We start from the raw sequence: 13,136 nt of genomic DNA, 5'->3' as shown, positions 1-13,136 counted from the left end.
AATCCATTTGTTTTGTAAAAGATACCATTTACTACAGGTCAGTGAGCTAAGCGATTTACGGATATTATCTTTTCTCCTTACAACACCCTGGGAAGTAGATAATTCAGTCTCAATTTCAGAGAGGTGTGTCAAGGATTATGTAACTTTCCCCACTCTATGCTGCTGGTAAGTGGCAGAGCCAGGACTCAAACCAGCTTCAGCTGACTCAAAAACCCATGCTCACAAACTACCACAATGTACCACCTCATTCATTCATTCATTCATTCATTCATTCATTCATTGTTGTAATAAGAATTTACTGAGCACCAACACTGAGCCAGCCAAGACTTGCATTACACATTGAAAACACAAAGACAAGTAAGACACAGTGTCCTTATGGAGCTTACAGGCCACCAGGGACAAAGTCCCATCAACATCTCCATGTAGTATCATCCTCAGTTTTAAACACTAGAGAAGCATAGCTAGGGGGACAGTGGGGGGCATGCTGCAGAGGTAACAAAACAGCAAAAGTGAGCCTGAAAGAGAGTTGAGATAACTCACAGTTGGAGGTAATTTTGCTCCTCAGGGGATATTTGGGAATGCCTGGAGGCATTTTCACTTGTCACAAGGAGGGGAACAGGACAGCAGAGGGAATATGCTACCCCAGGGATACCCCTAAACATCCTACAGGGTACAGTAGAGTCCCACAATGAAGAATTGTCTGGCCTAATTTTCCTGCTAAAAAGCAAGTTGAGAAACTCTGCTTTTGATATTTAATCTGGACCAACCCTTCATTTTGCAGATAAGCAGGCTGAGACCCTAGGTCCTAGGGTTAAGTTATCTTGAATCCAAGTAGCCCAGGGCACGCAGGACTTACTGTTGGGCAGCTGAGACCTAGCAGAGTAGAGCGTGGTGGTTCAGGCTCTGGAGCCAGACTGCCTGGGCTTGAATTCCATGTCTGCTTCTTACTATTGCACAACTTTGAGCAGGTCACTGAACCTCTCTGTGTTTTGGTTTCTTCATCTGTAAAATGAGGATAAAAACCTCTCCTAGGACATAGTGTGGTTGTTCCAGTTATCTGTTGCTCAATGCACACCACCCAAACACAGAGGTCTAAACACTCATTTTAGTTTGCTTACAACAGTGGTCGGCAAACTGCGGCTCGCGAGCCACATGTGGCTTGTGAGCCGCGGTTTGCCGCTCTGTTGACTAATGAGTTTGCCGACCACTGGCTTACAAGATTGTGGGTCAGGACTTTAAGCAGGCTCAGCTGGGCAGTTCTTAGATCCATGTAGTGTCACCTGGGCTGGCTGGATCCAAGATGGCTTTTCCTTTTCCATGTCTGGTGCCTCACCAGGAACAATTCAAGGCTAAGCTCAGCTGGCCCCTCTGCCTATCCATGGACTCTCTGGCCCCTCCCTATGGCTTCTACAGTGAAGTACTCAAACTTCTTACATGGTGTATAGCTTCTCTGCAAGCATGTCAAACTCGCAGCCCGCGGGCCGCATGTGGCCCACAACGAATATTTTTGCGGCCTAGCCAATATAACGGTATGTAAGAAATGTTTTAATAAAAACTTAGTTTTTACAATAACATATTATACATAATTATTAATAACGAACTACAACGTTCGCTAATGACTGATTACTATAATCGTGCTGCATTCATTTCCCTTAAGCACCTTCCGCACAGGTGCACTATTTCTCTCCACTAATACTAGTGGGGAATGTTTTAGCAGCTGATTGCCACGTCATTAGTCGTGGACTGACTTGTTTGATGTGCTCAAGAGGAAATATTTCGCTTTCGGAGAACAAGAAAAATAGGTTTATTTGCATTACGCTTATTAATTTGTGCAGTTATTCAGTGTCTGGTAGGTTAATATTCAAGAAAAATTTTTATTAAAATGTTCTGTTATTTTATGTTAACGATTACTCATTTATTTCAGCATGTCTCTATCGAAATAAATCTATGTTTCTATGAAAATTGAAGCTTTTGTTTTTTTGTGGCCCACATAAACTTAAACCTTGTTTATTTGACCCGTGTTAGTCTTTGAGTTTGACATGCTTGTCCTAGAGTGAGCATCCAAGAGCAAGTTCCAAAAGACAGTTTATAACAGGCGCCTCCTAACTGCCACCATATTCTATTGGTCAACGTAGTCACAGAGCCCAGCCAGATCCAAGAGGAAAAGTATCCAAGACTTTGTGGCCATCACAAATATACCTTGGTGGCTATGGAAATTGTGTTCATACATATAAAACATTAGAGCAGTCCCAACATGAAGCAAGCACTGCACGTATTTGCTATGGTTGACATCACCTTAGTAATGGTAGTACATCCAAAAGCCTTGCTGGCAAGATCAGAGAAGCAGGACCTTTCACAGCTGACTCCTCCCTCCATAACCCTTCCAAAGAAAGTGGTGGTTCATGCCCACAAGAAGCTATGATCCTGACCTGATGCCTCAGCCTAGCATGGCAACTCTGGTCAATGGCAGCCCACGACCTGATGTGGCTCCTGAGGGTGACTTACAGGTAAGGGTAAGGTTTGTGCCCTTGCATACAACAGCCAGTTCACCATCTGCTGCCTTGATTCACCATAGGCTTGTGTTGAACACATCTTGCTATGATCACTTCCTTTGCAAGACCTTCTGCTCCATGGTTTCCAGGTAAAGTCTTCAAGAAAAAGAAAGATTGTATTTTCCAACTGTCCTCCTTTATGGTAAAATATTTCCTATATTTTTCTTTTTTCTCATCAAGATGAATCTATGAAGAGTTGAGCGTGCATGCATGCATTCATTCATTCTCACATTTAAAAACACTTGCTAAGCACCTACTGTGTAACAGGCACTGAGCTAGACCCCAAGAGTACAAGTTGAACAAGACAGACAAATCTTTGCTGACAGGAAGCTAATACTTTAATGGAGGAGCCAAATGACAAATAAGTAAACAAAGAAGCAGATGAGTGAGAGACAGATTCTGATCACTGCTCTAAATGAAGGGGACACAGTAGAAGGGAACTTGAGGGGTCTCCTTTACTTAGATGGTAGCTTTGGAAGGGCTCTTTGAGGAGGTGATATTTGAGTTTGCCAGCCTCTTAAAAATCCAGGGAAGAGAATTCTAAGCAACATGGACACCGAAGGCAAGGACACTGAGGTGAGAAAGGGCTTAATGTATTCCAGGTCCAAGGATGAGTGTAGAAAGGAGAAAGGTTTGTGATAAGGTTCAAGTCTAGGCAGGGGTCAGATCCTGCTGGGCAAACTAGCCTGGAAACCAAGTGAAACCCAAGCTGTAAAGGGAATTTATTGGCTCAACTGAAAAGTAGAGGCATAGCATAGGTTTACACTGGGCTCCGACAGAGTCAACAAGACTTGGTCTTTTCCTTGTCTTAGTCTCCTTTGTTCTGAGAGGGCTTTAGCTCAGGAAGCCTTTCCCTATGGACGAGTTTCTGTAGTTCAGGCATACATACATCATCTTTACAGCCAGCAATTCCCAATGTTCTAGCCACAGTCTTATTGGATCAACTCAGATGTATTCATCTCTGGATCAATCTCTGTGACACAGGAAAAGAATATGCTGATTGTCCATGTTAGTATTATACACTGACCCCCTGATATAGGAGGGAAGTAGAGTCAGCCTGCCAAGATCACTTGCAGTGAGAATCAGGGAGTAAGTCCCCAAAGAAATATGGAGATGCAGTTATAACAATACAAGGCATGGATGCTGGGCAAGCATGATGGTGAGGTGGGGGAGATATCCACAAAGCAAGGCTGTGCAGACCATGGTAAGGGTTGAGATTTTATGCTAAGGGTACTGGGAAGCCATCAAAGGGTTTTCAGCAGGAGAGTAATCTGCTGGCATTTAATCTAATAACAGTTCAAAAAGTTTATTTTGACTGCTGGGTAGAGAAAGGATTGCAGGGATTTACGTTTAGAAGGATTGAAATCAGGGAGCTGTTACAGAATGGCAAGTGGGAGAGGTTGGTGCCTTGGACTTAGGTACTTGGGTGGCAGCAGTAAGAGTCAGAGACTTGTGGACAGACTTGAGATTCTCTTGTGGAAGAGCTGGCATCTATTTTTGATGGAGTGGAGGTGGGGAAACAAACAAGTGAAAGAAGAAGTCAAGCATGATTCCCAGGGTTTTCGCTTGCTCACCTGGATGAATCATGATGCCATTTACCAAGAGGAGAAGGACATGGGAGGTGGAAGGCAAGAGTTCCATTGTGAATGTGTTCGGTTTTAGATTCCTGTAGGAGATGTTGAATAGGTAGATGGATGAACAAGTCTGGAATATAGAAGAAAAGGAATCATCAGTACATAGACATTATTTAAACATGAAAAACTGAATGAGATCACCTGGGAGAGCATGTAGATAGAGAAAAGAAGGGGGCATTCATGCTACTTCCCCAACAATTTTTCCACTCTCCCAAACTGCTTTACTTAGGTTCTAGGCAAATATGGGCTCTCCTGCCCCTAGACTGTGTGTGTGTGTGTGTGTGTGTGTGTGTGCGTGCGTGCATATGCATGTGCCATTCCCTCTGCCTGCAATGACTTCTGTTCTCTCCCCTGAACCCCCGAATAAGGATCAGCTCAAATCTACCTTCTATAGCAGCCTTGGGCAAACTACGGCCCGCGGGCTGGATCCGGCTGTTCTATCCGGTTCTCTTGCTCTCCCCTCCGCTCCTTTACTTTGAATTTATATTAGTTCACACAAACACTCCACCCATGCTTTTGTTCCGGACCTCCGGTCCAGTTTAAGAACCCATTGTGGCCCTCGAGTCAAAAAGTTTGCCCACCCCTGTTCTATAGCAATCCTTGCCTTGTTAGCTGCATTGCAAATGTCAGCCTCTTTGCTTCCTATAACTTTCATTGTCTATTCACCATACATTTGGCATTTACAAAACACTGTTCTCTGTGTGTGTCCTATTTCCCTCAAAAAGATTATAAACTCTGAGAAGGCAACCTGCAAACCTTTGTACGCCCAACCTGGCAGATTGGCCAGATAAAAAGTTAAAACAAAGATCTGCTCATCAATGACAACACTCATACTTTCTTTTGGTAGTTTTTGTTCCAGTGGCTGGGAATTCATCTCAAACTCCTATGCGTGGTGAGAATGCAGCTCAGCAAGGGTGTTCCAATCAATCCCCGGAGCATGAGGCAGCAATTGTCCAATGCTTTAAAATAGTTATGGCAAATACAGGCTTGTGGCAAATAAAGAGCACATGACTCAATCCATATTGAAAAGAACCAGATGAAAGCAGTTTCCCACAGAGGGAAACCAAAGATTTAAAATGAGCACCTGGGAAGCACTTCAACTGTTTCTGCATCTATTCCTGAGTAATATTCCACTTCATCGGAACACATCTCAGTGTGTTTGTGCCCGTTTAGCACTCCCGCCTCCCTTCCCAGCAGAGGTTTCATAACTTACAGCCCATAGTCATTCCAAAATGTTTCCAGGTGGATTCTCAAGCTCCAGACGGCTGAGTCAGCACCGGGGATGCTAGGGAGCACCACTTTTTCAATTTTTCTGGTTGAACTATGAAACACCTCCCCACCTCACTTCTCCCCCAAACTACCCCTAAATTATTCCCAAGCTGTATTTGTCTCAACCTGGAATTCCAATAGTCTCCTGCTCTTTCACATGCATTTCTTGATCAGCAATGCAGAACAGAATTCTCCAATTAGGCAAATCAACCTTCAATTCCCCAATTCTCTTTAAAGTTGCAGCAAGCACACCCACAATGCCTCCAGTGACAATACTGAAGAAAGTTGAGCTGGTCTGATGCCGTTTTCCAAGACAATTTTTGCTACTGATTAAGTCATATCTGCCTGTTTTCCATAGCTCATATTATTTTCCCTTTTTGACACATGACTCACTTCAAAACTAGTATCACTTGAGTCTGCCAGTTGAATGTGACCCTTCATTTTTGCCTCCAGGGTGTCCAGCTGCACAGCAGATGCTGTGTGGTGGAAAAGGACCCATCTTGGAACAGGCTTTCTGGATTTACCACTTACAATTGCTGCGTGACCTCCAGCTAGTGAGTCTGAGTCTGTTACCTTGCACAAAAAAATGAAGATTAAAAACACTTTGAAGTACGAGCATACCACAGTGGAAGACCACCACAATAAAGAGAGTATTACAACAAAGTCATAATCTTTTTGCTGGTGGAGGATCTTGCCTTCAATTTGAAAGCAAAACAAAACCAAAAAAAAAAAAAAAAAAAAAAACAACTCAGCACCTGTGAAGTACAATGAAGCAAAGAGCAATAAAAACAAGGCATGCCTGCACTGTTGTGAGGATTAGATGAAATGGCATAACAGAAGTGCTTGGAATCAAACTTGCATAATATAAGTAGGGGCTCAGCAGAGGATAAGTTGACCCATGTTAAATTTCCATTTGCATAGGTCCAAAATGGCCAAAATTGACAATTTCACATGGTTCAACCAGCCATTAGCCTGATATTTAAGCATTGAGGAGATCAGTGTCCAATTGACTGGAAAATTGAGTACAGAGGAGGTGAAACCTCAGAGTTGACTCTTATTTAAATCATTAAAGAATTAAGGAATGCCAGCACCCTGCTAGGTGCTTTAATTGCAGGGAGATTTTCTTGACTCTGAGCTGGCAGTTAAGCAAAGCTAATTTAAGAGCCAGGATAACTATGTGGTTAGGAGTCTAGACTCTAGGGAGTGATTTCTTGAGATCAAAGTCTAGCTCTGCTACTCACCAGCTTTGTGACCTTGAGCAACTTTGTTAAATAATCTGAGTCTCAGTTTTCTCCACGACATGGGATCACACAGGGTTGTTGTTAGGACTACATAAGTTAATGTATGTAAAGTTCTTAGGACACTGAAGTGTTAGTTATCATTAACTTGATTGAAAATAGGTGTTTTGGCCTGATAAGCCCCATGGGTAGAAATCAGAACCGAACAATGGAAAATCAGCCTTGCCTTCTTGATCAGCCCCAATATAACAGTTGGGACACCCCTTGGGAAGCTCAGGAATGGAGGATGAAACCACCCAGGAGAGCTCAGTGAGAATCCTCCCAGCCAATGGCATTGCATACTCTCTCCTGGTGTTTCAAGGGAAGGGCAGAGAACTTTGTAGTTACCCAGAACAGAAGTGACTAACACATGCCCTACAGAACCCAATGAAAAAAGATGACAGGAGATGAAAGGGAGGGGAAAGAGCTGTCACACACCAAGAAGAAATACTCTGCTCATTCTGATGGGAAATGAAAGCATTATTTGAATCCACCATTTATAAAGACATTGTAAGGAAAATGATAATAATGTCCTATGGGTTTTCTCATAACCACTTTTATGTATATTATTTGACCACACACACACACACACACACACACACACACACACACACGCACACACACCCTGTGAGTCAGGTAGGCGAAGCCAGCATTCTATTTAAAGATGAGAAACTGAAGGATCAGGGAGCTTAAATGACTTACTCAAGCCTACCTGGACAGTAGGTGATGAAGCTGGAATTTGAGTCCCTTAAAGGCAGGGCCATGTTTATCTTTTTTCTTCCTAGCACCAGGCACCAACCTCACATTTATTGAGCAATTGAATGGGGGCGGTGGGGGAGTGGGGGGAGGGCTGTACCTAGAAAACAGGCTCACTTTCTCAGGCTAGTTCAGGTTCTCAGGTTAATGGCTCTAATGCTCATACTTTGTAGAGTCCTGAACCTGTAGTTGGGCAATAATTCAGAGGTATCTAAAGGAGGCAAAGAAAAGGGTTTCAACAGTGTGTGCTAGGACAGATTAGGTATAGAACACATAATCAGCATTTAAAAATGCCCTTCTCCATAACTCTAATAACAGGTGAGACTATCCACCCATACTGCTCAGGCTGCCATTTATAATCCATTTGCACATCTGAAAAATGAGGAGATAAAGCTTATAAGCTATATGCTATATACATTTGCTTAGTAAATACACAATTTGATTTGCCCCACATCTCATTAGGGAAAGATCTGGCAGAGCACTTAAAAATCTCAAGAGGGCCGGGCTGGTGTTGCTCAGTGGTTGAGTATTAACCCATGAACCAGGAGGTCATAATTCTATTCCTGGTCAGGGCACATGTCTGGGTTGTGGGCTCAATCCCCAGTAGGGGGAGTACAGGAGGCAGCTGATTGGTGTCTCTCTCTCTCATTGATGTTTCTATCTCTCTATCCCTCTTCCTCTCTCTCTAAAAATCAATAAAAACCATATTGAAAAATCTCAAGAGGATCATTGAATAAACCTATTTTCTTCTTGGATCTCTGAATGGAAGGGGAAATCTGAGGTTGAGATTGGGCAGTCTCAGGCCTTGCTTTGGGTTTTCCCTTAATGTAAAGGATATTCCTCCTCCATCAAGATGCAGGAGAACGTATAATTCTAAGTGTCCAAGTCCTCCCACCCCCCACCCCCCACTTCTGTTTCAAAGAGTTTTTAGGGACTCTGAACTGCTGGTAGGATAAGATGAGAGGGTGGCTCTCCAAATGGAGCATGCTCATTGGAGAAGTGGGGAGCCTGGAGGCATCACAACAATCTGGAAGATAAATGGGCTCTGTGCTTTCTGCTGTTAATGGGTGGACCCTCAATGTCTAGCAAGGAGAGTGACAAATATAGCAACGCCATGCTGATACAACTTCCACTGGGTTTCCTGGTCCTGGTAACAGACAACATTTGCTACAAAGGGATAAATATTTGCAGTTTTTATTTGTTGTCTCTGTAGTCAGTGATTCCAATCTGTTTGTGATGAGTGGAGAAAATCCTCAGGGTATAAATTTATTTAACTTATCTTTGCTCTCTTGAATCCTTCAGAATTTCCTCTTTATCTTTCTGAAAAGTTGTCCACCATGTGGAGTAGGATGTGTGTTTTCCTCATTCTGAAACTTGAGGAAATTTTATTCTTTCATTTCTTCCTCTACTTTCTTGGTCCTATCCTTATGAAAGAAACTCTTATTAGAAGGCTGTTGGAATTACTGGATCTGTTTGCCACGTCTCTTAACTCTTCCCTCATATGTTTTTCTCTTTGTCCTTTTGCCCTATGTTCTGGGTCAAATTTTCAGGTCAATCTTCAGGCTCACAAATATGCTTTTCATTTGTGTCATTACTGCTCTTCATCAGAGGAGCATTTTTAGTAATGAAGCCAACATAAAAAAATTGCAAAAACTTGCAGAAGGTCATAATGATCAAAATAAATGGTGAGACTTACCATATTTGGATATGAAGACACTGTAACACAGAATTGACAATTTTCAAGTTAACCTATAAATCCAAAGCAATCCTAGTAAATTGTCTTTAACAGATAAGCTATCTAAAGTTCATTGAAATATGTTTCAAGAATGAGGATTTTTGTCTTCTCTTCTGCTTAAGACTCCACTAAATTGATAGTTAAGGAACTACAACAACAAAAAGAAAGTAGAAACCTGTATAAGACAAAGAGAATAAAGAAGATGAAAGCAGACAAAAGAATTCAATGCAATTTTAGGAGATAGGCCAGTTAGAGGAGCGGTGAGTGATTTCACATGGCAGAGGAAGCAATGATCTAAGCCACCAGGAGGGGCATAACCACTAATAAGTGAGCCAAGTCACCTGAGGGAAAACCGTGAGATTCTCAGCTTTGGAGAAAGCAGGTACAAGGAAGGGCTGGGTTGAGCTGAGGAGCTAAAAATAGACGTTGTTGAAAATTTGTTTATGGAATAGTCATATCTTTCCCTCTCCTCACATAGTCAGGCTACTCATTTCCAAGTCTAGTGACTGAAGAGTTATTTTCTGTATAATTTAATGATGAAGGCCAAGACTCAAGGATACCCAGATGAAGGCAGCAGAGGGGAGGCACATGGAAGTCAGCAAAAGAAATGCAGTCACCTTTTCACAAATTGCCCTCCAGGCTGACAGACACATAAAGAATATCAGAAGATTCTTTTTTGACAAACTAAATTTCCCTACAGAAAAAACTTCCAGTTTTTTGTTTTCTCCCTCCCACTCTCCTTCCTCCCTTTCTCCCTTCCTTCCTCCCTTTCTCCCTTCCTTCCTTCCTTCCTTCCTTCCTTCCTTCCTTCCTTCCTTCCTTCCTTCCTTCCTTCCTTCCTTCCATGAACTCCCTGCTAAATGGAGCCTACAGGTCAACAAGTCCTACCTACTCACTCAGAGACTCCAAGCAATATTTTAGAGGCTGACTCTTAAATATGAACAGAAAGCCAAGGCTCCCAGGTAACTGAGGAAAACTGAGAGCATGAAAGAGAAAGAGAGACACAGAATAAAGAAAAAAAATAAATCTGAAGGAAACAGAGGAGGATATTTAAAAATTTACATCCGTAGAGAAATAAGTGAAGTGAATGTATACATATACCCAGAAGTAGAGGTTATGTAAAAGGATAAGTCAAAAAACAAGAAATAAAAATTTCTTCTGGAAATAAACATTTAATTAAATTAAAACATTCATTAGAAAGATTGAAGACTAAAGTTGAGGAAACCTTCTAAAAACTAGCACAAAAAGACATTAGCACAAAAAAAAATAGAAAAAAAAACAATTAACATAAAGGATGAATCCAACCAAAATGATTTCTTAAAATAGAGAAGTGAGAAAACAGAGAGGTGGAAAATATGAAAGTAATATGACAAACTTTTTTAGCAGTAAAACAAAAATCTCTGGATGGTAAATGTCTTTTTTATGCCCAAGAAAATGGATGAAATAAAATCCTTATAAAAGTATGTAAATTGTGAGATGTCAGAGTTCTGGGGGAAAAGAGGAGAACCTAATGGTTCACATAGAGGTTGGTCGGGGGGGGGTAAGGGAGGGAGTCATTTCCAAGGAAACAGGCATCAGGTAGTAATAGGATTATTCAACAGCTACAGTGAATGTTAGAGATCAATAAAATAGTGCCTTCAAATATTTGAAGGAAAATTAAGGTTCAGTCTAGACTTCAAATCCCAGCCAAATTATGGCTCCAAGGAGTGGCTAGAATAAAGACATTATCAAAAGGGTCAGAACTCCAAAATATTACCCATTTCTTCTCTTTAAAAGACACTGGAGGAGGAATAGCATGAACCTGAGTCTTGGCTTCTTGCCTTCCTCCCTGGACAATGAGTTTCAACACCAGCTCCACCTTCTCCACCAACTACTGGACCCTGGGCTCTGTACAGTCACCTAGCCACCAGGCCCAGCTGGTCAGCAGTATGGCCAGAGACTATATATGCCCAGGTCTCCATGGCCCACTCCATCAGCATGTGGGGCAGCTAGGGGCCCAGGGTCCTGGCTGCAGAGATGGCCCAGGGTCTGGCAGGCATAGGGGGCATCCAGAGAAAGAAGGAGACTATTCAATACCTGGAGAGGGTGAGTAGCCTGGAGGTTGATAATAGAGGAGACTGGAGAGCAAAATTCAGGTACACCTGGAGAAGAAGGGACCCCAAGTCAGAGACTAGGGAGCATTACTTCAGGATCCCGGGGGACCTGAGGGCTCAGGGCTTTGCAAGTTCTTTTAGCAATGCCTATGTCATTTTGCAGATTGACAATGCCTATCTTGCTGCTGATGACTTGAGAGTCAAGTATGAGATGGAGCTGGCCATGCGCCACTCTGTGGAGAGAAACATCCATAGGTTCCAACAGGTCACTGATGACACCAATATCACTGGCTGCAGCTTGAGACAGATCCAGGCTTTCAAGGAGGAGCTGTTCTTCATGAAGAAGAACCGCAAGGAGGAAGTAAATGGTCTACAAAACCAGATGGCCAACTCTGGGTTGACTGGGGAGTTGGATGCCTCCAAATCGCAAGACCTCAGCAAGATCATGACGAACATCCAAGCCCAGTATGATGAGCTTACTCGGAAAAACCAAGAGGAACTAGACAGGTACTGTTCCCAGCAGATTGAGGAGAGAGCACCATAGTGGTCAACTCATGGACTGTCGAGACAGGAGCTGCTGAGATGATACTCATGGAACTGAGATGTATGGTTCAGTCCTTGGTGACTAACCTGGACTTGATGAGAAATCTGAAGGCCAATTTTGAGAACAGCCTGAGGGAGGTGACGATGCACTATGCCATGCGGATGGAACAGCTCAACGGCTCAGCTCAGGGACCACCTTAATTGAAGCCCCAGACTTGAGATTCCCTGAGTCACCCATGTGAGGACAGTGTTACTTCCCATTCACTCTCTCCTACTGCAGCTGGAGGCAGAGCTGGCTTGAACCTGGGCAGAGGGGCAGAACCAGGCCCAGAAGTACCAGACCCTGCTGAAAACCAAAGTCAAGCTGGAGAATGAGATCTCCACCTACTGCCTCCTGCTGGAAGAAGGGAAAGACTGATTTTGGTGACAATGTAGATCACAGCAACTCTATGCAATCCATCCAAATGATGACCACCTGCATGATGGTGGATGGCAAAGTGGTATCTGAGGGGCAGGGGGACAGTAGGCCAATCAAAGTTCAGAGATCAATGAACATTAAAAAAAAAAAAAGCAACTGAAAGATTTTCAATTCTCTTAATGGCAGGCTAGATCAACCCTTCCATTGAGGTCAACTATAGAAAAAACTACATAACATATACCTATTTATTTAAGACTAGAGGCCCAGTGCACAAATTCATGCACCAGCGGGTTCCCTCGGCCTGGCCTGCGGGATCAGGCCAAAACCAGGTCACCGACATCCTCAGAGGGGTCCTGGATTGCAAGAGGGTGCAGGCCAGGCCAAGGGACCCCATCAGTGTACAACCAAGGCTGGGGCAGGACGCGGGAGGTTGGCCAGCTAGGGAGGGACCACAGGAGGGCTCCAGGGCATGTCCAGCCCATCTTGCTCAGTTCCAATCGGCCAGACCCCAGCAGTAAGCTAACCTACCAGTCGGAGTGTCTGCCCCTGGTGATCAGTGCTCATCACAGTGAGCGGTTGAGCGGCCTTAGCAGATGACCAGACACTTAGCACATTAGGCTTTTATTATATAGGATTATTTATATTTAAATATGTATAATATATTAAATATATAATTAAATATATATTTTATAAATATAAATACAGTATATATTTTAATTTTTCTTAAAAGTATCAAAGAGCTGATAAGACAGTGAAGGATTTTCATGCCAAAATTTGAATGAATTTGAGAAGCAAGTACTCAAAGCTGCCCTTGCCCCAGTCAGGAAGAAACAGCTGCAATGTGGAGCTGTGGTATTTG

At 43.0% G+C, this 13,136-nt stretch overlaps 1 long non-coding RNA gene and 1 pseudogene across 3 annotated transcripts in view; one reads left to right on the top strand and one right to left on the bottom strand.

Moving 5' to 3' along the window:
• The window catches only part of LOC308254324, a 95,769-nt gene extending 94,763 nt beyond the window's left edge, over window positions 1–1,006 (bottom strand). For both annotated transcript variants that reach the window (XR_013961212.1, XR_013961213.1), the window contains exon 1: window positions 857–1,006. This is a non-coding gene — a long non-coding RNA (uncharacterized lncRNA). The remainder of the gene's footprint in view (window positions 1–856) is intronic.
• Window positions 1,007–11,058: 10,052 nt separating this feature from the next.
• Window positions 11,059–12,277, top strand: LOC308252737 (keratin, type I cytoskeletal 18-like; annotated as a pseudogene). The gene is made up of 2 exons: window positions 11,059–12,037; window positions 12,108–12,277. The product of its transcript is annotated as a keratin, type I cytoskeletal 18-like (transcript).
• Window positions 12,278–13,136: the final 859 nt, after the last annotated feature.

Source organism: Plecotus auritus, assembly GCF_963455305.1.
Source record: "Plecotus auritus genome assembly, chromosome: 7".
Classification (NCBI taxonomy): domain Eukaryota; kingdom Metazoa; phylum Chordata; class Mammalia; order Chiroptera; family Vespertilionidae; genus Plecotus; species Plecotus auritus.
This window is presented reverse-complemented; position numbering and strand designations above follow the sequence as displayed.